Here is a 26,337-nt window from a genome sequence, read left to right as displayed (position 1 = left end):
AATGAAATGTAAACCATTTTTGAAATAAAAAAAATTTAAGTAAAAAAATGAAATAGGAAAAAAGTAATTGAAAACAAAATTTGAAAAATAATCATAAAACTAAAAATTTAACACTAGCTGGAACATAAATCGAAAAAAAAATAATTAAAAACAATATAGAATTAAGAAAAAAATAAAATATTCGAATATGAAAGTAAAAAATAAACTTAAAATTTCAAAAAAAAACAACATTAGAAATTTAAAAATAAAAAATATAGGATAGACGAAAAAGTGTTTTCGTATTTGGCAACGGAAATTCTGGGAAGTTGGAAAGAAGTTACAGTTGTTCAAAAATGAGTAAAAATAATGAAGAAATTCGCTATATTTTGAAATTATTGTATAAAAAAGGAAAGAATGACACGCAAGCCATCAATGAAATTTGTGAAATTTACGTAGACGATATTGTATAAGTTCGTGTAGCACAATATCGGTTCGCTCGCTCCCGTTCTGAAAATTTCGATGTGAAAGATGCACCTCGCTCTGGAGGACCTTTCGTTGAAAAAGTCGACGAAATTATGGAAAAGAATGGCCATGACCGTCACGTAAGCAGCCATGATATCGCGAAGGAACTTAACATTCATTATCAAAAGGTTTTGAACTATTTAAAAAAGACTGGCTACAAAAAGAAGCTGGATGTTTGGGTACCACATGAATTGTCTGTGAAAAATTTAATGGATCGAATTAACATCTGCGATTAGTCCACGAAACGAAATGAAATCGAAGCATTTATGAAACGAATGGTAATAGGAGACGAAAAAAGGATTATATATGACAATAATGTGCGAAAAAAATCATGGTCCAAGCGTGGTGAAGATCAACAAATGGTCGCAAAGCCAGGATTGACGCCTCGAAAGTTTATGCTGAGTGTTTTATGGGATTGGAAAGGAATCATCTACTATGAGTTGCTTAAGCCTGGTCGAACAATTGATTCTACATTTTACTGTCAACAACTGATGAAATTGAAGCAAGCAATCGAAAAAAACGGCCAGAACTGATCAACAGAAAGTGCTTCGTCTTCCATCAGGATAACGTTAGACCACACATAACTTAGATAACTCGGCAAAATGGAAACGGAGCTTGGCTGGAAAGTTTTGATACATCCGCCATATAGCCCTGAACTTGCACTATCGGACTACTAGTATTTGTTTCGGTCAATGCAGAACTCTTTTAATGGAGTAAACTTTTAATGGAGCCTGTGAAAATGACTTGTCGCAGTTTTTCGCTGAGAAACCGGAAAAGCTTTACACTTTTGGAATAATGTCTCCAGCAGAAAAATGGCAAAAAGTGGTCGACCAAAATGGTACATATTTGGTTCATTAAAGTTCAGTATAAATAAAAAAAAAATAAAAATATGAATGTGATAATAAAATATAAAGTTAACATTTATTGGAGAACAAATCGAAAAAAAAAAAATATTTAAAAATAATAATAAATATTTATAATTAAAAACTACTTTAAAATTAACCACTACAAATAAAACTTAAACAATTATTAAAAGCTTTAAGAAATATTTGTAAAAATTTTGGACCCACTGTTTCCAGCTATCCCGAATTGTGTCAGGAATACTTGTATATTGAAAGTGAAACTTTTTACTAAAAATAGCCAAAAATTGTCAACACTACATATATTAAATGTTTATTACAAGTTTGGTGTCCAGAACTAATCACATCAGCACACCATAAAAGTTGCTTAATGAGCCATTAGGTATATTCATATATGTATATATATATGTACTAAATATTTGTGCTATTTACTTTCTGGATTTCTTCTACGTCTGATTCGTTTTTTGTTTATGTTTCGATTTTTATTGGCTTTGGACTTGGCATAAATTAAGCTCTAATTCCAGTGACGTCTTTTAGTTAATCACCAATTGTGTTTTTGTTGTTATTCTTTGTTTTCGTCTGGGCACAGCGGGTTAATGGCGTTATTAGCGATTGTTAATTTTAATAAGTTTAAGTTTATTGTAATGTGAAGTATTTATTTCCAAAAAAAAAACATAGTGATCGCTAATATTTTTTTGGGGGGATTAGAAAATATTCATAATAGAAAAGAAGTATAAAAAGTAATATTAAATAATTGCGTAAGCAATACCTTAATTTAATATATTTGATTGCATATTTGTATAATTTGATCATTTTCGTCAGCTCGAATCCAGTTCTTTCGTAGTTTCCCATTTTTATGATAAATAGGCGCCAGTTTGTTCAAAGAGAAATGCCGTCATCAAGGTCGTGTTTTATATGAGTACTTATCGATAAACATTTATATTTGGCTAGCTTTCTAACTAAAGGGTGTTGGTTAGGAAATTTTGAGCTTTAGTATCGAATGAAATTCAGAAATGTTAAAGAAAATGTCAATTATTGACTAAAATTGATTTCTTTTGTGCATACGGCAATAAATAAATAGCAAGATAATATTCGACCGAATAGACAACGTCCAGCACGCAGTGAAGAAAATATAGCAGCCGTAGCTGAGAGTGTACACGAAGACCGTGGAGAATCGATTCGGTGCTGTTCCCAGCAACTGGAACTGACTTATGGAACGACTTGACGCATTTTACGCCAAGATCTTAAATTAAAAACGTACAAAATACAGCTTGTGCAAGAACTGAAGCCGCTCGACCTTCCCAAGAGAAATCGCTTCGCTCTATGAACTTCGAATAGTTCCAAGAAGATCCGACGTGTTCGAGCCAAATTTTGTTCGGCGATGAGGCCCATTTATAGCTCAATGGGTATGTAAAATTTTTCGATTTTGGGACGAAGATCAACGTGAAAAGATTCAAGGGCTGCCATTTCACTCAGAAAACACAGCGGTTTGGTGTGGTTGGTGGGTCGGTGGACTCATTGGTACATATTTCTTCAAAAATGATGCCTGTGAGTCAATGGCGACCATTATCGCGCCATGATAACCGACTATTCGATGATTGAAATTGAAGTTTGTGATATCGGTGGCATGTGGTTTCAACAAGACGGCGCCACTTCCCACACATCGCATCAATTCATTGATACATTGAAAGATGATATGTGATATCACACCATTGGACTTTTGCTGTGTGGATATGTAAAGTCTAAATTCTATGCGGACACTACCGCTTCGATTCAGGACTTGGAGCAAAACATCGCGCGTGTCATTCGCCAGTTAACATTCGAAGTGTTCCAACGAGTCATCGAAAATTGTACTGAAATGATGATGAAAGAGATAATCGTCAAACATTCCATATTAAATTTGAAGTTTCAGTATTTTTTCTAAAAAAAAAGGTAGGGAACCTCGAAATGGATCACGCCTTAGAAAGTGCAGTGAAGTAGGCATGACTGCAAGACCGTAACAGCTCTTCTGCTTCTTTTCAGTCTAATCTAGAACTCTGCTTAGATTTGTAGGAGCTTCGCAATTCAAATGACTGGATGAAGTATCAGAATTAAATATCAAGTCTCTAAAAACCTTCGCAAAATGCTAGGTTTTTATGGAAAAAATGTAGTTTTTAAAATTCGAATATTTTAACTTGAAAACAATATTTCTACATCAATTCAACAAAAAATGGATGAGAACTTTGTCTGCGATGTTCAGTGTTAATGTACAGCTCGTTATCGCAACGATACATAGACATAGACCATTCCAACGAGTCTACTTAAAGGTACGGACCCGGTTGTTTTATCGGGTCAAGGACTGTCAACTGGGCAGAATTTTGGCGGTACAACAACAACAACAACGTGATAGATATCTACTTGTTAAGGTAATCGAGTATTCCTGGTTAGTCCTTCAATGTAGACAGCGCTTGTTGGATTATTGCATAGCAATCACTTTCACCTGCCGCCTGACAACGAGAACACTAGTCCATTGAACAGTAAAAAAGAGGCATCTCAGTAAATTTCAAAAAGATTTGGAACATACTTGAAAGCATCAAAACTTTAGAGCACTGGTTGATCGCCACCTTAGTTCATTACTTTTCAATCTGACAGGTGGGATAAGCTGTACTCTTACTTTTATTGGAGTCCGTCTGAATGATGACCTCAAAGTAATCAAATAACTAGAGACTGTTATCTATCAAATGGCGTACATATAAGTAATGATTTGTAAATCAAAAAACTAAATTTCGTGTTTTCTGAAAATTACATATTTCGATTTACATTTTTACGAAAGCATTTATAATTATCGTGTGTGAATTATGGTTATGAGCAAACAACAAAATATTTGAACAAGAGTAAGAACAACATGTGGCACAATAGTGTAATAGTTTTGTTTACGGTTGTTTTTCATATTGAAACTAAACGACACATATAGTACAGAGCGTAAAAAAGTTGGTGGCTTCTTTAAAAATATTGTTTTTGTGCCGCGAAAATAGAAATTTTGATTGGTACAAATAATTCAAAGAGGATCGAGAACGTGTTAACGGCGAAACAAGTCCAAGGCGTCACCATCAACTGATGATCAATACATTAATAAAATAAAATAATTGGCGCTTGAGAATCGACGATTAACAGTAAGAGATCTTACTGGCGTCGATGGAATATCGAAAGGATCAGTGAAAATAATTTTGAAAGATCATTTGGGCCTCAGAAAATTGAAAGCACGATTGGTTCCAAAATCACTCCATTTTTCGAGAAACAGCGTCTCGTTAACTTTTGTGGAACAATGCTTTTTGACTACCAGAATAATATGAAACATTTCATTAAAAGGGTGGGTCTTGAATCTATCCTTGCGATCTGGAAATAGATGATCAATCGGCCGAATATCTTGGCAAAGGTGAGCCGAATGCGAAAAAACACATCAAAGCAGTTCAACAATCAAGGTTATGTGAACGGTTTTCTTCGATTATCGAGCTGTGGTGTGCTCTGAATTCCTTCCGACCGGTCAAAATGTCAGCAAGGAATACTATTTGAGTCTATGCGTAAAAGAGGACTGGGATTAGGGGCCGACAATTCTTGGTTTTTGCACTACGATAATGCAACGACGCATATTGCATTGATTTAGTGAGTTTTCGCCAAATTTTCAACCAATATCGTATCGCAATTATCATATCATATTTAGAATTTGTGATATTTCGATAAACTAAGACATAAATAATGCGCTTAGTTCGCCGGGTTTTCATCAAATATCGGAAAAGTTAAAGAAACTGAGTTTGAAAATCGTCATTTAGGAATTAGAGAGATAGCAGGGTGACTTAACACATTTTTGGTTAATGTTTAGGATATGAAGCGTGCCAATGCCCGCCAGGAATGCTGCGGTAACGAACCAAAAAATGTGTCAGCGCTGATCTGGTTCAAATTCTAACTTCATTTAGTCAGATTAATTAATTTAAATATATAATGTATCTCAAACGAATGAAAACAAGCGGTTGACAATTTTGTCTAATAGTAAAATCTATCCTTTAGCGAAATTTGTGCAGACCTTTGAACTATTTCAAGCGTTTTTAACCCTTCATAAATTTCGAAAATATTTTAGCATGCGATTGCGTCCAAATTTAGCACTACCTTACTTGCTTGTTTTGTTATCTAAGCAGTGGTTGACAGTGATGATATTAATACGATTCGGACGAATTTTAATACTGTCAATTAGCGCTAAATTCCATGCTCAATTAACTACGCATTAAACGCGTTGGGCTTTTAGCTATTCACGAAAATAATCCATGAACTATTTTTCAACGGTAAATTGCGCTGTAATGGATACTTCGAAATCAATTTGATATGTAGGTATACTATATGCGTTTATGCAGTGACTACATTATTTTGGTGTTTACTATCAGCTCTTAAACACATTAATATCAAATCTGGCTCTGGCAACGAAGCTCTATTCACTAAAAAAAAAGCTTACTATATTTGGTTCATTAGTTAGTTAAGATAACAGACACAACTAATTGACAATCAAATCAAGTAGAAAATCTACCCCAGTTAATTAAAGCCTGTCGACAGTAGCCTGGTGTCATTCTGTTTCAGTCAAATTTTCTAATTATCTTTTTACATATGAGTAATTTTGTGTTCACTACAAATATATGCACATTAGGAAGGTAGGGAAGAGTATTAAATAACGGTGGAATATATACTCTGTAATGGTTATTTTTTCCAATTGGGGACTTCAAGGCTTAGTGCCTGTTAAACAGTATGCAGATTGTTTCATGTACTTATGAAGGACCCAAATCTTTACCATCTGATCAAATCTGACTTGAACTGGTCCAATAAAACTGTGCACGTTAAAAAAATCGATAAAAAAAATCTTAGATCAGCGCAGCATTTCTTATATAATATTCTAAAAATATTACCAACGAATTGACTTGAAATTTTGTCTTTCCAATAAAATCTCGAAATCGTTAAAAATATTTCAGAAGTATTTTAGAGAGTCTGAGTACTACATACGAGTATATGCATATGTAAGTAATCAGTGAAGGTCGTTTTAGTTATCGAAAGCTTTCATCAAATATCGAAAAAGTTAAAGAAACTGAGTTCGAAAATCGACATTTTGGCCTCAGAGAGATAGCATAGGATCTTTATATCTCTTATGGGTCAACTCAATACATTTTTGGTTAATGCTGGGCCCGTGATAAAATACCTGAATCGTTTGCAAAAACGAGATCGCGTAGAGGTCGCTAAATAGACGTTTGAAAATGGGGCTGAGAACCCTACAACCATCAAACTCACCAATACTGATGATGATGTTCAACAATTTAATGAATGACGACTAAAATTGAGTAGAAATTGCAAAAACCAAAATTCGTAGGAGACACTGAAACCCAACGCAGCCAAGGCTTAGCAAGTGCTTGTATTGACTCAGGCGTCAACTTTGAAGCTAATAATACAAATTTGTCACTCCAGTTCACACTTGATGAGCACTTTTGGGTAGCACCCTAAAGCAAATACCTGTGAGACACATATGTATATGTACATATGTATGTACATGATTTTGTTGACATATGTATGTACATACTAGCTGCTTGTGTGCTTAGATAACTGTTGTTCGTGGCATACAAATTGACAGCTGATGCTTCCTTTGTGATAATTTTCAGCTGTTGACTCTTAATTGCAATTAAGTCGAGTGGTATTAGTTCAAGCATCTACTACCAGGACCATAGTTCTGACAGAAGCAAAATTGACAACAGTAGATGGTCAGTTTATGTACGATATAACAAAGTGATATTATTAATTTTAGACAAAATACGTCATAAAAAGACATTTGATCAGTCATAAAATACCGGAGAAATCATTAAATCAATAAGTCAAATAATCAACGATTTTCTGTATAAGGGGGTATACTTGTATATAAGTGAAGAAAGACCAGCTGGATTCTCCCAGTATGTACTTTGCAGTGAAGAAAGCGTTGACATGGAAAGCTTGTGAAAAGCTCTGACCAAAATCTTGAAAAAAGCTCTGATATGGAAAGCTCGTGAAAAGCTCTCTAGCCGAACTTGCTCCACATCATCTTAAAGAAAGCATTGACACGGCCAGCTCGTGAAAAGCTCTCTAACCGAACTTGCTTCACAAAATCCCGAAGAAAGCTTTGACATAGAAAGTTCATGAAAAGCTCTTTAGCCGAGTTTGCTCTATAATATTGATCTATGCCAAAGAAAAGTCAAGAAAGCTATTAAAAGTATTATCAGTCTTGTAGTTTATTATTCAACTCACAAATTATTTGTAGAAAGAAGAAAAAAATTTCAAGCTAATATTTTACCTTTTCAGCTTACTTGAATTTTGCTAGTAGTAAAGTCTAGACAGAGTTGATATGAGAAGCCAGTTTTTCAAATATCGATATATGCGCTTTGGATCGGCCAGTTTGTATGGCAGCTATATGTTATAGTAATGCGTTATTGACGATTCATACAAATATGCAGGTTCTTGAGAAGAAAAAGATCTATGCGAAATTCCAGATCGATATCACAAAAACCGTGGAATTTTCTCGAGACAGAAGAGCATTGCCAAATGGTCTCAGTTAGTCCTATCTTAAGTAGTAATAAACATACTACTAGCCTTAGTTTAGTCTAACTAACAATCATACTATCTCTATATAAACATCACAAATGCAAAATTTTAACGAATTTATATTTAGACTTCCGTTCGACAAGCTAACTCCAAAACGAATATTTCGTTGAACATGGTATACATTTCAGTAAATATGAGTTTCAGCTGAACTCAAGCCTCGCCTACTATTAAAATGATTAACAAAAGTGCGCTCACTTCACTCGGCAAATACAGTTAGACGCCACTACTACCATAATTGAAATCATCTTCATTGTTCTATTATATTACACATGTGTAAATCCACATCAAAGACAATGTGTTTCGTTATCAAATGTTGTACGTACTTCAGTTACCACTCCCACACACCGATGCATTACATTGCGGCAATCAACAAGTTCACCACATAACAACAAGATTCCAAAGGCCACAAGCGCTGCCAGCGTTATTAAAAATAATGCATGCAACTGATTCGTGGAATTTTGATTTTCTTTGTTATATTCAGCATTAAAGGATAAGTATAGGATGCTGTTTTTGGAGTTATGGATTTAACTAAAGGAATCGCTGTTAAGGCAATTGTCAAATTAAATTCAATAAATTTTGGGCAATTATTTTAAAAGGACTTAAACCACAAAATCGTTTGTAAGCCTTGAGAATTTATACCATCTTTGACGCTGAGGTCCTTTACTGACTTAGCGGCTACGAAAATACCCTAAATTAACTTTTTTGGAGTACATAAGCGCTGAAAAGACTCTTCGGACTGACTTACAACCAGAAAATGTTACTGTTTCGAAGACGAAAATTGAAGACAGAATCAACATTACAATCAATACTGTGTGCTTTAAGCAAATGATTTCCAACTTTTTCAGTCTCCACACCAGTATCAATCGCAAGGAAAGTACTTAGCGGCAGTCAAGCGGCACTTAAAGTAATCTCCGCCTATGAGATCAAATCGCTACTGGTGCTGGAGCGTGGAGAACGGCTTAATAGTCTAGCGAAACGTAACCAGGTGCACCTCAACTGGGTGTCCGGTCACAATGGTCTAGCCGGTAATGAACTGGTTGATGAGCTCGCAGCTTCCAATAACATGGTAGGACCTGAACTTTTCATCACGGTGAGTCCTCATACCATAAAGGAGCTTTATTGAACGAATTTACGCGTTACAAAGAGACAGGTGATGGAGAGTGGCTCACTTATGAAACGGTCGAACGAAACGGTCAAGGTCTCTTAATTCGGATTCCAGCTATCCACAATTGAACTATCTGATGAAAGCAATCACTCAGAAGCCGCCAGTTTTGATCAAAAGAAGAGGAATTGTGTTCGTTGAGAACAACGCCATAGAAGCTCCGAGCATATGGATGAGAGATTCTAATGGATCCGCTGGAAAAGTGGTGTAAAACCAAACTGAAAGGTGGATCTTAAGGGGAAGTCGCAGTGGTATTATTTCCAAAACTTCATTCAAATCCTAAAAAGCTTAACATTTTCGAACCAAAATACTAGACACTTGAACAGTTAATTGTGTTTTTGAAATAAAACTTCCTCCAAAACTTACACCCTATAAACGTGTGTGCACAAGTGTGTTCATGGCATATTAAATAGTCGAAATTCTTGCGTCATATTTTGCGTTCACTTCTAATCAGCAATGTAATATGTAAATATGAACATGCTCCCGTGCTCATATTGAGCGTGCAGTCGCTTGACATATTCTAGGAATAATTTATAATATTTAGCTACTTGGCGCCAACAGTTGTCGCATAACAATAACGCTTACGTAAAGCGCTTGCCACAAGGAAGGCATAGCAGTTTAATCGCATATTGTTTATTACAAGGTCCCCTTCAACTCATCCCTGCACGTTCACTCTCTTTTTATCGCCACCTCTCACCGCGAGAATGACTTGACTTATCTCAGCACCTATGTGGGTGTATGAGCGTGTCTTGCATCGTATTTCATTTATTGAAAGCAATCGAATATTTGATATGAAATTTCGAAATCCGTCTATGTATGCACCTTTGAAGTCGGTATTTGTTTACGCAGACACGCAAATATGCCTTTTGCAAGAGAGTTGGCATTCAAATCATTTGCTGCCACTAATCGCATTCAAGCGTGTGTGCTCTAACGGTGTACACCAACTGTGCTTACGTTAATATGGAATTGTTTGGCATCTTGTTGCCTTTGACGCAGATGCTGCTGCTTCGGCGCCAGGGGGGATGGGGGTGCAATTCTGATTATTTCTGTTATAATTGGAAATTCTCGCGGTGTCATTAGATTGCGAGGACAATTTCGTTGCTTAGGTGGTTGCTAGGTAGCAATTCGCGTGCTATTTAATTGCGCATATGCCTAGTGCAAGTATATGCATAGTTTATACTAGGGTGGGGTGGGAACTAGTGAAATGAAATAAAAATAAAATATATTTTCTTACTGCTTTGTCAGTCTTTCATGGAAAGTCTAAAACAAAAAAAAAATACATATTGCCAGATAACCCAAACTAATGCCTGAAAATGATAGTCCGACATAGTCAAATGGTTCACCCTAAAGCCATAATATTATACTGAAATAAAATATCATCCCTATGAATACGATATTCTTCGTTTTTTTTTCAGAAAGTTGTAACTGAAAAAGGTTAGAGAGCATAGCCACCCTAATGTGCAAGTATTATATTTCAATAAAAAATCAAATATATACATTTACGAATATTCTCTCTCATTATTTCCCAGAAAATAAAAAAAAAATAAAAAAAATTACTCACCCTAATGCTCAAATAATAATATGTGATAGAGTGAGGATATATATATTTTTGCAATGCGAGAGTGTTCTAATTAAATAAAAATATAAAATATGTCCTTTATGAATATTTTCTCTCATAATTTCCCAGAAAGTTAAAAAAAAATAAAAAAAAAATATTGCCCACCCTAATGCTAAAATAATAATATGTTAATTTTTTTTTCGTAATGCACGATTATTGAAACAAACTTTCTTCTTGGCTGCGGTTAGGTTGATAAATAAGGCCAGGTTGCTAAAAAATAATATGAACCACCTTAATGCACCATGTACGAGGTGTGTTCAAAAAGTATCGCGAATCGTAACTGACAGTTTTCTTCGATTGCAGGGGCGTGGTGCATCATGAGTTCTTACCAGAGGGAAGAACGGCCAATAAGGAATATTACCTGCAAGTTATGCGCAATTTGCGCGAAGCAATCCGCCAGAAACGCCCGGATTTGTGGAAGAACAGAAATTGGCTTTTGCACCACGACAACGCCCCTGCTCACACACATCGTTGCTTGTGCACGACTTTTTGGCCAAAAACAACACACTAATAATGCCGTAGCCACCGTATTCCCCAGATCTGGCCCCCTGTGACTTTTTCTTGTTCCCTAAACTGAAGAGGCCCATGAAAGGACGACGTTACGCTTCTCTTGACGAGATAAAGACGGCATCGAAGGAGGAGCTGAAGCAGATAAAAAAAATGATTTTTTGAAGTGCTTCGAAGATTGGAAAAACCGTTGGCACAAGTGTATAATATCTCATGGGAATTACTTTGAAGGGGACAAAATAGATATTCATGAATAAATAAATAATTTTTGAAAAAACACAAACTTCGCGATACTTTTTGAACACACCTCGTAATAGAAGTAATGAGATATGCCTCATGGTTGTCTCTGTGAAAGGTTCCACACTTTCGGAAAGCTCTATTTAAACTCTTGAAGTCGAATAAGAACGGTTCACATTTTCATTTGGACTCATGGTGACCAGCATATAGAAAATATATGGAAGTCGAAATAAAAGTTACTGTGAAAAGTATAAAGGGTTTCTGTGGGCTAGATAAAGAGAGACAAAAATAGTAGAAAGGAAATAGGAATAGTGTATGAGAACAGAAACAGTAAAAACAAAAAGAAAATTAGAGGAAGAGAAAATTTGAGAGTGGGAATTAGTATGTGGGAGCAAAGCGCATGAAACAGAAAAAGAGTTTGAGGGAAAGAGTTTAAGAGAGAGGTTTAATAAAAGTATGGAAAGTAAAACAATGTATGAGAGGGGATAGCATGAGAAGAATATGCAAAAACAACGACAAAGTGGGTAGTTTCGATTATATTCAATGGAGAAAACTCAAAACATAGTATACATATTTTTTGGCAAAAAAAAGTTCTTAATAGACTTTTAAACACCATTAAAAAATTCGAACAAAAACACATATTTATTATTTTTACCCAACCAATAATTGCCCAAACAACACTAAAAAGTCAAAAACAACTTTAACATCAACACCAAAGTACCGTTTATATTTAGACGCTAAAATTCGGTGTTTATAGAAAAGCAAAGTTTAGTCGTAAATATCGAGCGCAAATGGTGAAAGCCAATGCGCAAGTGTGAGTGAGCACAAAACAATATGTTACATGCTTGTATGCTTTTAGGCGCAGGGGCGCAAGTACATATCTAACGGCAAAATGTGACCGAAATTTGTAATTTTGAATAGCGCTTATGGCATTGTACTTTACCTCCGCGCTGTTTAACAAATACAAATACAGAATGAATTTATGTGTGTGTCTGTATGTGTGTCTGTTTGCATGTAAACACTTGCTGTAGGTGTTTGCAGAGCTATTTATATGGCGAAAAAGTTGATAACAATGTAACAAGTTATTACTTCCCCATTTCTTGCAGTTGAATCGCTATTGTTATTTGCTCTCCCACAATATTTGCCAGTCACACCAGTTTTCTAATTTTGTTGCAAAGATCGTAAACAAGGACAGAACTTTTCGGTGAAGGAAAGTGTGAATGAGAGCATCATGTATATAAGTACATTGTACTATTTATACCATTTAAGTATGTATTGAGTGTTAGTTAATTTATATGCAGATGTTGTATGCTGCTTAAGCTCTGCAAAAATATTTTTTCTATTGTTATTGAAGTTTGAAAGTCAAGCTCAAGGACTTTATTAAGGATACTCATAATTTTATTCAAACATTATACCCAAAACAGGATATATTAAGTTTGCTACAAATTCTGTAACATCCGTAAAGAAACTTGGGAGATCCTATTAAGTATATATATATATATGCTCGGCGTGACGAGCTGAGTTGGTTTAGAAACTTGTTTTTCAGTACGTACGTTACAAAACCGATAGGGATCGCAATCGACGCCATATTTTTTATCACTCTTTCGACGTTTTTTAGTAAGGTTTGCTATTTCATCATGAAAAGATAAACGATTCAACAAAAAGTCGAAATTATTAAAATTTGCTACCGAAATTCGGAGTCAGTGGCCTCAACTTTAGTTATGTATGTTCGTGAATTAAGCTGAGCAGCAACTTGAAAATTATCCGGAGTCATCCAATGTCGATGATACGTGGACTAACAGATTTTTACTTTTCTGGCTCCATGATCCTTATATTAGGTTGTCAAATATCCCCCTTCCGTTTTTTTGCTCTTTATTCAATGATTTATAAAAAGTGTTACAGTGATCGGATTTAGTTCAAATATGCGCCGTTTCGTTCGTTAATCTGTTTCCATCTAGACGGCAACTTCAGAATACCCCCCTCGTAGAATCCCCTCTCCTTATTTGCGAAGAACTCTTTTGAGTTCAATTTTCCACCAACAAAGGCGTTCTCCATGGACAGGAACAGATGGTAATCACTTGGCGCTATGTCCATGCTATATGGTGGATGCGTTAAAACCTTCCAACCGAGCTCCCACAGCTTCTGACGAGTCATCAACGAAGTGTGTCGTGTGGCGTTGTCCTGGTGAAACACTACACCCTTCCTGTTGGCCAAGTCTGAACGCTTCTCCTTGATCGCCTGCTTCAAGCGGTCCAGTTGTTCGCACCATTCAACCGCAGTTCGAAGTGATAAAGTACCATCCCCCAAAACACCATTAATCTCACCGAACGTTTCTCTAGTGGATTTGCCTTTAACGAAGGTAAAGTTTAAAATAGCGCGAATTTCGGCGTTAGTGAACTCCATGTTTACACGCTTATAACTGTTGAATGCAATATCCAAACTAATCATGCATAGCGTCATTTTGTAGGTTATGCCAAGACCTTTCAAGAATGTATAGTATTGCCAGTAGCCGCGAAATTCAAAAGACAAAAAGGCGGAAGGAAGATATTTGACAGCCTAATACTCGTAATAGCTTCAACCGGGCGAGGAAAAGAATAAACAAATTGAGTATTGTAAAGTGAAAAAACAAAAAAAGAACAGTGCCGAAGAAATTTTCGGGAATAATATCCAATTAAAATTATTTTCTTTACTAATTCATTATAATAACAAATGTAGGTTGTTTCGGGAAAAGTGTTTTGTGTGTGGAGTTTGTCTTTTGCATGCCTTCTCTCTGCTTTAGCATGCTCTCATTCGCTTAGTTTGCCAGTTTGCCACACAGCAGAATTTTTATGAAACAGTTCTGAAAAAATACAGGAAACAATAGTTTTCAACACTATCTCATATTATCTTATTATAATGAAAAATGCGGCTAGGTTGACAAAAAAATTGTTGATACTTGCGGCTGATATCACAATTGTTTCCCATTTGCCTCTAGCACGCTATAATGCGCCTAGATTTCGAGTTTGTCAAACAAAAGTCAGTGTGGTTAAGCAGTAAAAACAAATCGTATACAAATATATTTATAGGGTGTATTTATGTACGTAATTGAAATATTACTAACATACATAGTTCTAGATTTGAAAAAATAATATAATGCAATTAGCAGAAAATAGTAAGCTTTCAAGAGTTAATAAAAGCCAATTTGAACTTTAATTATCGTTAACGAAAAGCCGCAGATAAACCATTAATGAAGCGCATTTTCCGAGAAATTGTTCATATTTTTGCTTGCTGTTTTATGACATTAGATTTTCGTAGGCTGTTTATATTAAAAATTAACAAGCGAATTAACGCCCTCTATTCAAAATAGCTGGAAAATTTTTCTGTGACTGAAAGCGGTTATCTGATATGAAAAACTGTTTCGCAAAAATTAAACAGAATTAAACAGCGCTTAAAATATAATTTTTTTTTTTAAATCTGTTTGAAAAAGTTGTATTTTCGTATAATGTGTTTAAAAGCGAAATCTGTTGCGAAAGTTTAAATGATTATGTAACTGATCCATTACCAAGTCATATTTGCCAGCTCCATCACATAATATTAATTTTTAGTAATACTATTATATGATATTGGCTAAGATAAAAGGTTCGTTTTGTTCAATGAGCGGGCAGCACTATAATTAGGTAAGGTTATATTATATATTATAATACATAGATCTACTGGTTCTTAGTAATGTTAGATAGAGGTTTGAGTTGTAGTATTCATCATACAGAAAGTCTTCTTGCGAACTTTAAGAATAATTTGTTACCTAATTTTAATATTTCATCTAGTCCCTTGAACTGCAAAGCTCCTAGATATCTATGAGGAGTACTAAATAAGGCTGGACAGAGATATAAAAGGTGTTCCAGCGTCTCTCTCACCATTAGAATCAAATTCATATGCTTACTGGTTAGACCTAACATAAAAGACAGATTTATAAAAACAACCTAGGGATACAAAAAAGCAGTTGGTTTCACATTGAATAATATTCATGGAATTATTATCATGACTATCTAGACAAGGGACCAAACAACAATAGCAAGTATTTGCATAGCATTAACGGAATGTTCGACGAACGAAACTGCGGAAAAAAGAGACTCAATTGAAAAAAAAAACAGTGTTATGTTCAGTTTCTCCATACAGGAACTTGACATTCAACCATCTGTTTGTATGACAGCTTTATCCTATAGTGGTTTGATATCGGCAGTACCGATAAATGTGCAACTTCTTCTTCGGAAGGAAAGGAGGTGTACAAAATTTCAGATCGATAACTCAAAAGTGAGTACTTTATACAGACAGACAGACAGACGGACGTGGCTAAAACGACTCAACTCATCATGCTGATCATGATACATATTTATATCCTTTTCAGCGTAGAAAAACCAACGAACTATTACATTAAGACAAAGCACCGGAGAATAAATTATTGATAACGATGCTGAAATCTCATCGACTGTGTTTGGAATTGTTTTCGCAACCACGGTATTCTTCTTACCTACCTTCGTGCATCTTTTTTTTGGTCTCAGGCCAAGAGAAAATGCTCACCAGAAACAAATTTAGCATTGGTTAAGAGTTATTGCCGGTAAAATGGTAACGAAAAGTTGAACATTTTCTTTAATCGGTCAATTGCAGCCCTCAATGAGAATATTAAAATAGCGTCTCAATTAGCTTGAAATATGCAATAGCATCTAACTATTTCAGTACCCAGGAATACATATAAGATTCCCATTCAAGGTATTAAATATTAGATTTTGGCTCGGGGAATCTAATATGTTTGATAAATGACATATGTTATTCCCTATACTTATTATTTTATATCATTACGAACGTTATGAAATTTCGTCCATTAATGTACTTTAGCTATACTTATATACTTCGGTCAATATACCCATCAACCAGTCTACAGTGATATGCAAGTATATTTATAGATATATCACAAACAGAAAAATTTCAAGGCCTGCAAAATCAAACGTTAAAATATTTACTGTTACCAACAAAAGTGTCGAGTAAATTTTATTTTTTTTAAAGTACATCCATTAGGCGCTTGCCAAATATACATATACAAGTATGTACATTGTTACAAAAAAGTAGCCGGAAGTTGTAATTAAACTCCCCACATAATTGATATTTCAAAAGAATATATTTTACTATTGGTAGGACTATCCTGAATTACTATGTCATACATGAACCCGATTCGTAAAACCGGTTTATTTACAGCAGCTGTTTAAGTCGGTATACCTCAGTACTGCGTTGCGATTTTTACCATGGATAAAAATATCGAAAAAAGAATTTGTGTTCAGTTTTGTATTTTTAATAAACTTAGTGTGCGAAATCGTTGCGGAGATTCAGTTTTACCAAAAACACAAGTCAAATAATGATGGTCGAGAGATCGTTGAAGACATGCCTCGTTCTGGGCGTCTTTCGACATCTTCAACTGATGAAAATATTAAAAAATTGAAGGATATGGTTTTTGAAAATTGTCAGGCAAGTGCTATAGAGATGACAAGAGAGCTCGACATCTCTCGCGAGTTCGTTCGAAAGATTTTGGTGAATATTTTGGGTATGAAATGCGTTCTTGCTCGAGTTGTACCGACAAAGCTGAATTTGTTTTTTTCGAAAAGAGTACCGTAATAGGTCTCTTTGGACATGCATAGAACTGCCAATGAGACATGGTTTTATGAGCTTGACATGCAATTAAGTGTCAGCAATTATCGGAATGGAGAAAAAAACACGAGTTGGAACCAAAAAAAAAACACGCCAAAGCCGCTCAAAAATCAAAGTGATGCTCATTGTTTTTTTTCGATATTCGTGGTTTGGTGTATCATGAATTTGTTCCGGAAGGACAATTTGGCTGTATTGAGACATTTGCGTGAGAACATCCGTCGAAAATTACCGGAATTGTGGTGGAACAATTCGTAGATTTTACACCGTTTTCAATCGTCCGAAAATATAAAAAAAAATTCGCTCAAAAAGAGCTTGTGAAAAGTGTTTCGAAGACTGGAAGAATCGTTGGCATAGGTGTATCAGATCTGTTGGGTATTACTTTGAAGGCGACCAAAATAAATATTGCGTTTTATTTACAATGTTCGTGTACTTTTTTGTCACAATGTACATATATATTTTTTTTTTTTGGTTGAATTAACGCAATGTTCGACAAATAATTTAAGTACCATTAAATATCTCGATTTTACAAACGAGTTTAATTGAATTGAAATGTTAAATATTTGAAGAATACTTAATTGCTGTTAACAAAGCGATACGATATACTCTATATTTGGACACGTGTTAGCGGTAATAACGCGTGGGCCAAATCACCATTTGCGGACCGCTGCTGGGTCGCAACAAAATCGATCTATTTATAAAGCAAACGGTTTTTTTGTGGTGAAAAGTTGGTCACTTACAATAAAGTCAAGTGAAAATGGTCGTAGTCGGATAGCGGTGAGCAGGAGCAAATGGTGGTCAAATTAAGTAGGTTTTGTGTGAAGTTTTTGGTGGGATTGGCTGTATATCATCCGTTATGAGCTACTCTCGTACTGCCAGACTCTTAATTCGGACTTGCACTGTAAACAATTGGACCGAATTGGTGCTTGGGTACACTGTTGTTTGGTATGAGGCAAACTTTTAAGCTGCCGAATCACTGTTGCTGGCTGTAGGAACATTGTTTAAATTCCTAACAATGAGACACTGGCAGAGGTATCGATAGTGAGGGCACAAAGTCTATTGAAATTTTCGTCAAGGATGACAAATCTTCATGGGTTTCGTAACAACTATCGACCATTTTTTGGAGAAGGGTTTGTGAGAGTGTTACAGAAACGTATAACTTATGGATATAGACATTTTTGTTTCCAATTCCTGTGTCAGAATACAATATATATACTAAAAAAATTCTAACAAAAACACAAATTCCGGTCTTTTTGGTTCATTCCATTCCAATTTAATTATAAAAATTTTTTATTTCAACTCAAAGCAGTTAGGAAGCTAATTTCTATTTAAATAACAAAAATATTAAACAAAAAGTAATTGTGGGTTTTATCTGTTCGTAGCTCGTAAAAATTCAGAAATTTGTGAAATAAACACTGCTATTATAGTCCAGTACATTTTATGACCCGAAAACACAACAAAAAAAAAAAGAAAGCAATTGAAGAGCCACTGATTGCGCTTGGAGATGTGCTTCAGTTTCAAATAAAAATCACTTTGACATATTGCTACGTAACCAAATTAGGTGCTCGTTATTGTTGTTAAAAAGTGTAATAAAATATCCGAATATCACATTTCGAAATTCCCCAGCAAGAACGAAAACACGCCATAACAACAGAGATAAATAATAACGATAATAAATACCTGTTCGGCAGAGCTTTGAGTTCAAGCAGCGTTTAGTTAATGTGGACAATTTCAATTTAAAGCGTTTTTGTCTAGTTTGAGCATCAAAATTCAACTTGTTTCCATTTCAGTTTTGAATTATGCATAGAAATTTGATTATTAACAATGATAACTTACCGCACACACACACACACAGCAACAAAAAATGCGAAATGTTGGCGCCAGCGTTGAGCTGTAAATAAAAAAACAAGAAAGAAAGAGAAAAAGAGAGATGGATTAAAATCAATTTTAGGAATGCGAAGATTAAGATTAAAGCATCTAAATGGGCTCATTAGCTGTTTGGCAAATATTAAAATGTCGATGAAGATTAGATAAACGTGAAAGATAATAAATTCACATGATCGTTTAGATCGCACGATTTCAACGCCAGCAATATTTATGCACGAAGTTAGGGTTGTAGATGTGAATGATTTTGAGCGCTCAGTATGATATAATAAAAATCAGTGAAATATTTGAAAAAAAAAAATTAAAAAAAAATTAGAAAAATTTAAAATAAATAAAAAAAAAAAAAAAATAAAAAAACAAGTAAGGAAGTTCGGGTTCGGGTAACAAAATTTTCGCCTAAATAGACGACGTTATATAATCAAAAAGATATTTTTTGGTGTGCTCTATAGACAGAAAGAATCATTGGTCCATATTTCGTAAAAAGACCCAGATATTACAGTTAATTTGGAACGCTATGATTAATGACTCTTTCGTGCCTAATTTGGAGGACGATCTGGATTATCTTTTGTTTCAATTAGATGGCTGGCGTTAACAAAACAATCAATTTATTGAAGGAAACTTTTGGTGAGCGCATTATTTCGCGCCGTCGCGTCGGCTTATAGCAAGTACTCCGAGAAAGTAGGATTATGCGAATTCCTAGTCTATGCAGATTAGAGACGCTCGACGGCTTGCAAGAGAACATTCGGCGTGTTCCTGCTGCCATGCGATTTCAATTGCTGCAAAAGTGGTGAGAGTTGGACCACTCGACTGGAATTATGCGATAATAAGCCATTATCTGTATGACTAGGCTAAATTCTTGGTCATAATATCTGAAACTCCCATTTGTCTGTATTGATACTTTATAAAAGTAAGATAAACACTTTACCACAATAACTATATGGCGAAGTAGGGTCTTTCCTTTGCTTCCTTATACAGAATAGAGTTATATGCGTTGCTCATATTTTAGCTTGCTTTCAAAAGTATATATTGTTCCATATGTGTTATCTATAGCTATATAAATTAATCGCTGTTCTCTAGTCTGAATAAAACTTAAGAAAAGCCCGACCGATTTGCCTAATTCTAGTCTGAAATTTTTGTGGTAGTTTAAGAAAAGTGCAAATTTTGAGAAAATTTGAGTAAATTTCTTTGACAATGGTATAAGGAAACATTTACTTCTGATACAAGATGTTTCTATCTATGATGCTTGATTATCAGATATTTAAAAGTAAAATGTTTAGTCAGTGGAAGCAATTCCGAAATCGATTTTAAATTCTTTATACGAGGTTTGACAATTAAGTAATGAGACTGATTTTATTGCCGCGCTTGTGGTAAACCTGTGACCTTTCCCTTTCTCTTTTTTCGGCATCCCTCCCCTCTCCATTGATATATGTACCATCGCTCTAGCTTGTTTAGTTCGCCTGCTGCGTCAAGTTGAGTAGACGTGTGTTTGTAGTGCTCGTCACGAAAATGGAAAAACGAAATCAAGAGCAACGCGTCGCGATAAAATTTTGCGCCAGATTGGGCGAAACAGCTTCGGAAACGTACGCTAAAATTGTAAGAGTAAGGCTCTTAGTCCCGGAAACCAAACGCCAAAGCTCACAATGGTTGTCTCCGCGCGCCCCCCGCCCGAAAAAAGCTCGCATGAGTAAGTCGAAGGTGAAAACGATGATTATTGCCTTTTTTGATAGCCGTGGAATCGTCCACAAAGAATTCGTTCCACCGGGGAAAACTGTGAATCAAGTCTACTATTGCCAAGTACTCGAAAGATTGCGAAAACGAGTCAACAGGGTGCGCCCAGACATCGCTCGTAACTGGATCCTTCATCCAGTGCCACACCGCCCTCATCGTGTCCCAGTAGTTGGGCTCTAAAGGGATCGCCGTGTTGCAACAACCGCCTTATTCGCCCGACATGTCACCCTGTGACTTTTTTTGTTTCCTAAAACAAAATCGGTGGTCAAAGGAACCCATTTTGAGTCGATTACGGACATCCAGGCGGCCGTGACGAGGTTACTCGCGGACATCCCAGTCGAAGCGTTCCAGAAATGTTACGAAGCATGGATAACGCGCTGGAATCGCTGTATAGCTGCCCAAGGGGACTAATTTGAAGGGGATGGCAGAGTAGTAAAATAATTTTCAAATATACGGTTTTTATGGAATCAGTCTCATTACTTAATTGTCATACCTCATATATTGTTTCCGTACCCACTACACTCTTTGAAACTGATTCTTAGCGACTTTTTTCTGTTCTTAGAGCTCAGGAGGATGTTCGCTGGAAGAGAAGGAAAAAATCATTTGAGTTATGATTATTAGTTAATTGAAATAATTAAATTCTTTAATCCGTATGTAAGCGTCTACCTCGTATTACTTATATATATTATATATATCTCTTGCGGTTATGCGCTGATTGTAAATAATAATTAATTTGAAAGCACCTTAGCAATCACTATATTAATTGTGAACTCAATTAAATTATTATTGTAATCATTATAACTCATTAACAGTGCCGGAGTAATTTATTAATTGCCATCAAACAGCGAGAAATGAGATTTTGCAGAATTAAATCCCGTTTTGCAACAATTATTTATTTTATTCTGCTGCCGTTATTAACATAATTATACAGTTAAAAATAAAGTTATTTATTTTGTATTTGCATTTATGGGATTATACATTGCCTGAAATGTGAAATACAATTTTACGTTTGAGTTGCCACACAAGCCATATATACGCATATAGAGATGTATATATATATGTTGACTTGTAATATAATTTAATTTTCAGATAATTCGCGTGAATTCCACTGGAATGATACTTTTGTTATACGGCAGAAAAAGTGAATTCTCGCTAAATTGGGTTTACATGTCATTTATGCTGTATTATGTGACATAAACAGCATACTTTTCCATTCCATTGATAATGCTCTTGAAAATATCTTTTTTTATAAGCTTTAATTTTTATGCGTAAATACTAATTGTTGGTATTATTACTAGTGGATACGGCCACGTGTCGCTGTGTTGTACATTTTACACTATCCTTCATATAAAAAATTATTCAATACAGTGGAAATTATATTTACGAATAAAGGCGAAAACATTTTTGTCGGCATAAGAATCCAAGCGATTGTACTTGAGGTTTAATTTTGAATATATTCATAGAAATAAATTTCTTTGGAAAAAATGACAAATTTAAGGCTGCTTTCTCAATGTCCGCTTAGTAGATTATACTTAATAAACACCAACAAATTATCAGACCAGCCAAACGGCATGGTTAATGGAGATGTCCGCTTAATAGTGCATCCAGTTAATAGATATTTCATTGCATTTTTTATTTAAGAAGTTCTTTTTTACTATTAAATCTTCTAAGTTGGTTCGAACTAGACACAGTGTGCTAAATTTTTCTAAAATCGGTTCAGTAGTTCAGGAGTCCATCGCGGACAAACAACGCGACACATAATTTTTATATATAAAGATAAATGAAAAAGTTAAAAAAAAAATAAAAGTGTATTTTAATGGGACATAATTAATCGATATTAATTTTTTTTTATCGACTAAAGCTATTGTTTACAAGTTTGGCGATAATTTTTTTTTATAATTTTTGTTTACTTTAAAAAGTTAAAAAATAAAAGTGTATTTCAATGGGACATAATTAATCGATATACATTTTTTTATCGATTAAAGCTATCGTTTTCAAGTTTGGCGATCATTTTTTTTAATTATTTTTATTTACCTTGATTTCATCATAATAACCGTTCGATAAAATTCGATAAATTGCAATATGCATATCGATACATTTTAAAAGTTATCGTTTTGAAAGAGTTACGCACAGTTTGTATTTATCATGTTCTCATCACAAAGTTATCGATAAAAATCGATTTTTATATTATTTATCGATTATCGCAATTATCGACTTTCAATATTACAAACATTTTGCTGTTTTAAAAATGATTTCCAAGTCCAAATATTAACAATTTAAAAGTTTCTTATTATTGACTAAACTTTTCGTTTTCAAGTTTGGCGAAAAACTTTATAATTTTATTACTCGAATGTTTAAAATTTTGTACCCATTTGGCATTTCGTGTCTATTCCATTCCTTTGAAATCAACTCGATGTTATTATTTAAGTGATTAAGGATTATAATTTTCACAATCAATAAATAACTCTATATGAATCGAAAATGTTCAAAGCTGGAGTGTTCTTTTCCATCCGGACAACATGACCTAGCCAGCAGAACCGCTGTCTCCTGATTCGCTGAGCTATGTCAATGTCACAGTATATCTCGTATAGGGCTTTTTTGGTATTTTTACACTCAGAAATTATTATGTTCAGTTGCATATGCTACGAAAAGGCTGAAAAATCTTCTACGTTCATTGAAAAATGCCAAAAGGCTCTGAAATCATTAAACGTAATGGGAACGGCCGCGAATAGAAGCCAATCATAACTTCATTAACCCTTTCAATCTCAATAACCGAGATAGAAGGACAACTGAAATGAGAAATAAATAAATTTCTCTATTCTTCTACGCGCTGTTCCTTAAATTTTAGCCTCCTGCTCGAAAAGCATTTGCCAGAAGTAGATATGTTTTATTTGTATTTTAAAGCATTATAAAAGCTGCCGTAAGGTCGCCATATTGCTCGCTTCGCTATCATTTGTTATTGTCACTATTTGTCCTTCGCGCTGAAAAAGCATTTTACAAGCAACTCACTCAGTTCAACAAATCGCTGAATGTCATGCAAAAGATTTTATGACACGGTTCAGTGAAAAAACATAAACTACGCCAACACTTGTTGTTGTTGCTTACATGTTGCAACAGTGCTGCTACTTACTACCTTATGAATGAGCAAATATGTGTGTGCATTTGTAATGTGTCATGTTTCATGTGCTCGAAAGTTAAACCCTGCAAATATTTATATGCGAGCATACAAAATATTCTACTGTGTCTCGGTAGGTGTGTGCCACCGTTGACTGAAGCTGAAAAAGTAAATATTTGTCAGCAAATAACAGAATCCCGAATAATGTGTGGAAAAGTAGAGTAAATAAAAGTTTTCCCTTTGGAACTAAACTAATAAATTTACATTTAATAAATTCACAAGCCCTATATTGCTAAAATTTTTAAGGGTGCCTTCGAGATGTGGAAAGCTCTTTGGACATATTTGAAAAATATGTAGAAAAAATGCAGAATAAAAACAAAAAAGAACTTGTGTCTAGAGTTGCCAACCTCTTGAATTTGAAAACATTAAGAATTAAAGCTTGTTTAAGCTTAATCGCCTAAACCGGCTTACAGATAGGGGCGCTGAGATCTGTTAATAGAGAGAGAAAACATAAATCTGTCTTTTCACAAAAGAAGAAATTGTACTTTCGTGCTCTGACAAATAGCTCGGAATTATCTAGGATAAGAAACTATATGGATATGCTGGAACTTCTAGATTCGAAGAACTTTGGCAGCCCTACTCTCAATGTGTTCTCTTGAGTTAGTTTTTTATCTAAGATAACTCCGAGATATTTGACAAAGCTCGAGTATACAACAATTCTGCTGCAAGAGCAATTTCCGCAAGTTGGGCTTATAACATGGTCTACGCCAGTGTCATCCACCGCATACTAAGTTGGAGTGCGGGGTATACGGTGGATGTGATTATCGAAAAGGTGCTCCTGGAACTGGTGTAATTGGCCTGCAATGAAAACTACAACAACAAAGGACTTAAGGTTATCCTCGACTTGCGACCAATACCCATACAAGTGAGTATGAGGCAATGCTTACGGCCAACCGGGTCATAAAGAAATATACACAATATTTTCATTACCCAGCAGAGAAGATTGAATCAATGTTTCTGTGACCGGCAGATTCAAAGACGAAATCTAGGTATTCATCGACGGATCGAAGGGTGCAATAGAAACAGGAGCGGGCTTCTTCTGCAGTAATCCGTATACAAAAGGTATCTTCAAACTAAATTAGTACAATTTAGTTTTTAATGTCGAAGTTGTGAGCATAACAGCAGGGCTCAAGTGAGCTTCTGCTCTAGTCAGCGGAATCATAAACGTTTTAACAATTAAGACATTTTTATTATTATTTGAATACCCGGCCATTTTGGTATAGAAGAACATGAAAGGTAGACAGGACTGCTCAAAGGCTACTGGAGACAGAACTCACCTAAGCTGCCACAGGTCATTCAACTCATTTAAGGGGTGACATCGTTGTACCCTTGAGGAGCACCTCAGGTTTTGGAACAAAAGCGACATGGGTCATAACACAAAATTATTTTGGGGCAGTATTGATGGTGCACAGACCAAATAGCTCCTATTTCTAGGCAAAAGGGATCTTAGTAACATTGTAGGGATCACCAGGGGTCAACTACACTTAAGATCCCACCACGATGGAACATCTATGCGCATGCGCAGCCTTCAGCCGAATGTAACGGGAAGTTTCAAGAAGATCCGAAGTTTTCGTGCCAAATTTTGTTCAGCGATATGGCCCATTTCTGGCTCAATGGGTATGTAGACAAGTAAAATTTCTGCATTTTGGACAAAAAGCAACTTGAAGAGATTCAAAAGCTTGTCATTCGACAGTTACCCGAATTTGAACTCAATAGAAGGACGATCTGAATCGTAGCTGCGGATAATATTTGAAAATGATAAAAACTTCCAAAGAATGTTCTTTCGAATGAGAATAAACATTCTACAGTAAATTTGAAGTTTCCGTGTTATTTTCTTTAAAAAAGTAGGGAATCTCGAAATGGATCTTCTTATATAAGGTATTAGGTGTTTTATGTTGTAAGAATTTTAGAACACTAGAACACAATTGCCATCTGTCTCGAAAAATTAAAATTTGTATTCAAACTACCCCACATTTCAGAAAATCTTTCATACATTCTCTTCTCCTCAAGAAGCTGCTGATTTTTCGAAACCTGTTAGGGGTTATATATGTATGTATGTAACTTCGGTGCAGTCGAAATAAACTTTTTTCTTGCTTTTACTTCATGTCACGTAAAACAGCACACTTTGTAACAGTACATTGCCTTGAAAAAAAAACAATAAAGTTGCATGAGAATGCATTTTCGATGTCAGCAACCTTTATCTAACTTTCGGTCAATTACACGAAAATCGAGTAAATTTGTAAGCCGATTTTAAAGCAGTAAGACCATTATGGTTCATCAACTTTCGACAAAGTCCAAAGCAACAATACTGCAAACTAAATTCCAATAATATTTCAAAAATTTTACTAATATT

General features: G+C 35.0%; 1 protein-coding gene across 3 annotated transcripts in view; it reads right to left on the bottom strand.

Annotated features, from left to right (window-relative positions):
* LOC105229117 (G-protein coupled receptor dmsr-1) overlaps positions 1–26,337 on the bottom strand; it is a 283,338-nt gene that overhangs the window by 143,967 nt on the left and 113,034 nt on the right. For all 3 annotated transcript variants that reach the window (XM_049453470.1, XM_049453471.1, XM_049453469.1), the window contains one exon: positions 19,034–19,088. The gene's annotated coding sequence lies outside the window, so the exon portion shown is untranslated. The remainder of the gene's footprint in view (positions 1–19,033; positions 19,089–26,337) is intronic.

The sequence above is a fragment of the Bactrocera dorsalis genome, chromosome 3 (assembly GCF_023373825.1).
Source record: "Bactrocera dorsalis isolate Fly_Bdor chromosome 3, ASM2337382v1, whole genome shotgun sequence".
NCBI lineage: Eukaryota > Metazoa > Arthropoda > Insecta > Diptera > Tephritidae > Bactrocera > Bactrocera dorsalis.
This window is presented reverse-complemented; position numbering and strand designations above follow the sequence as displayed.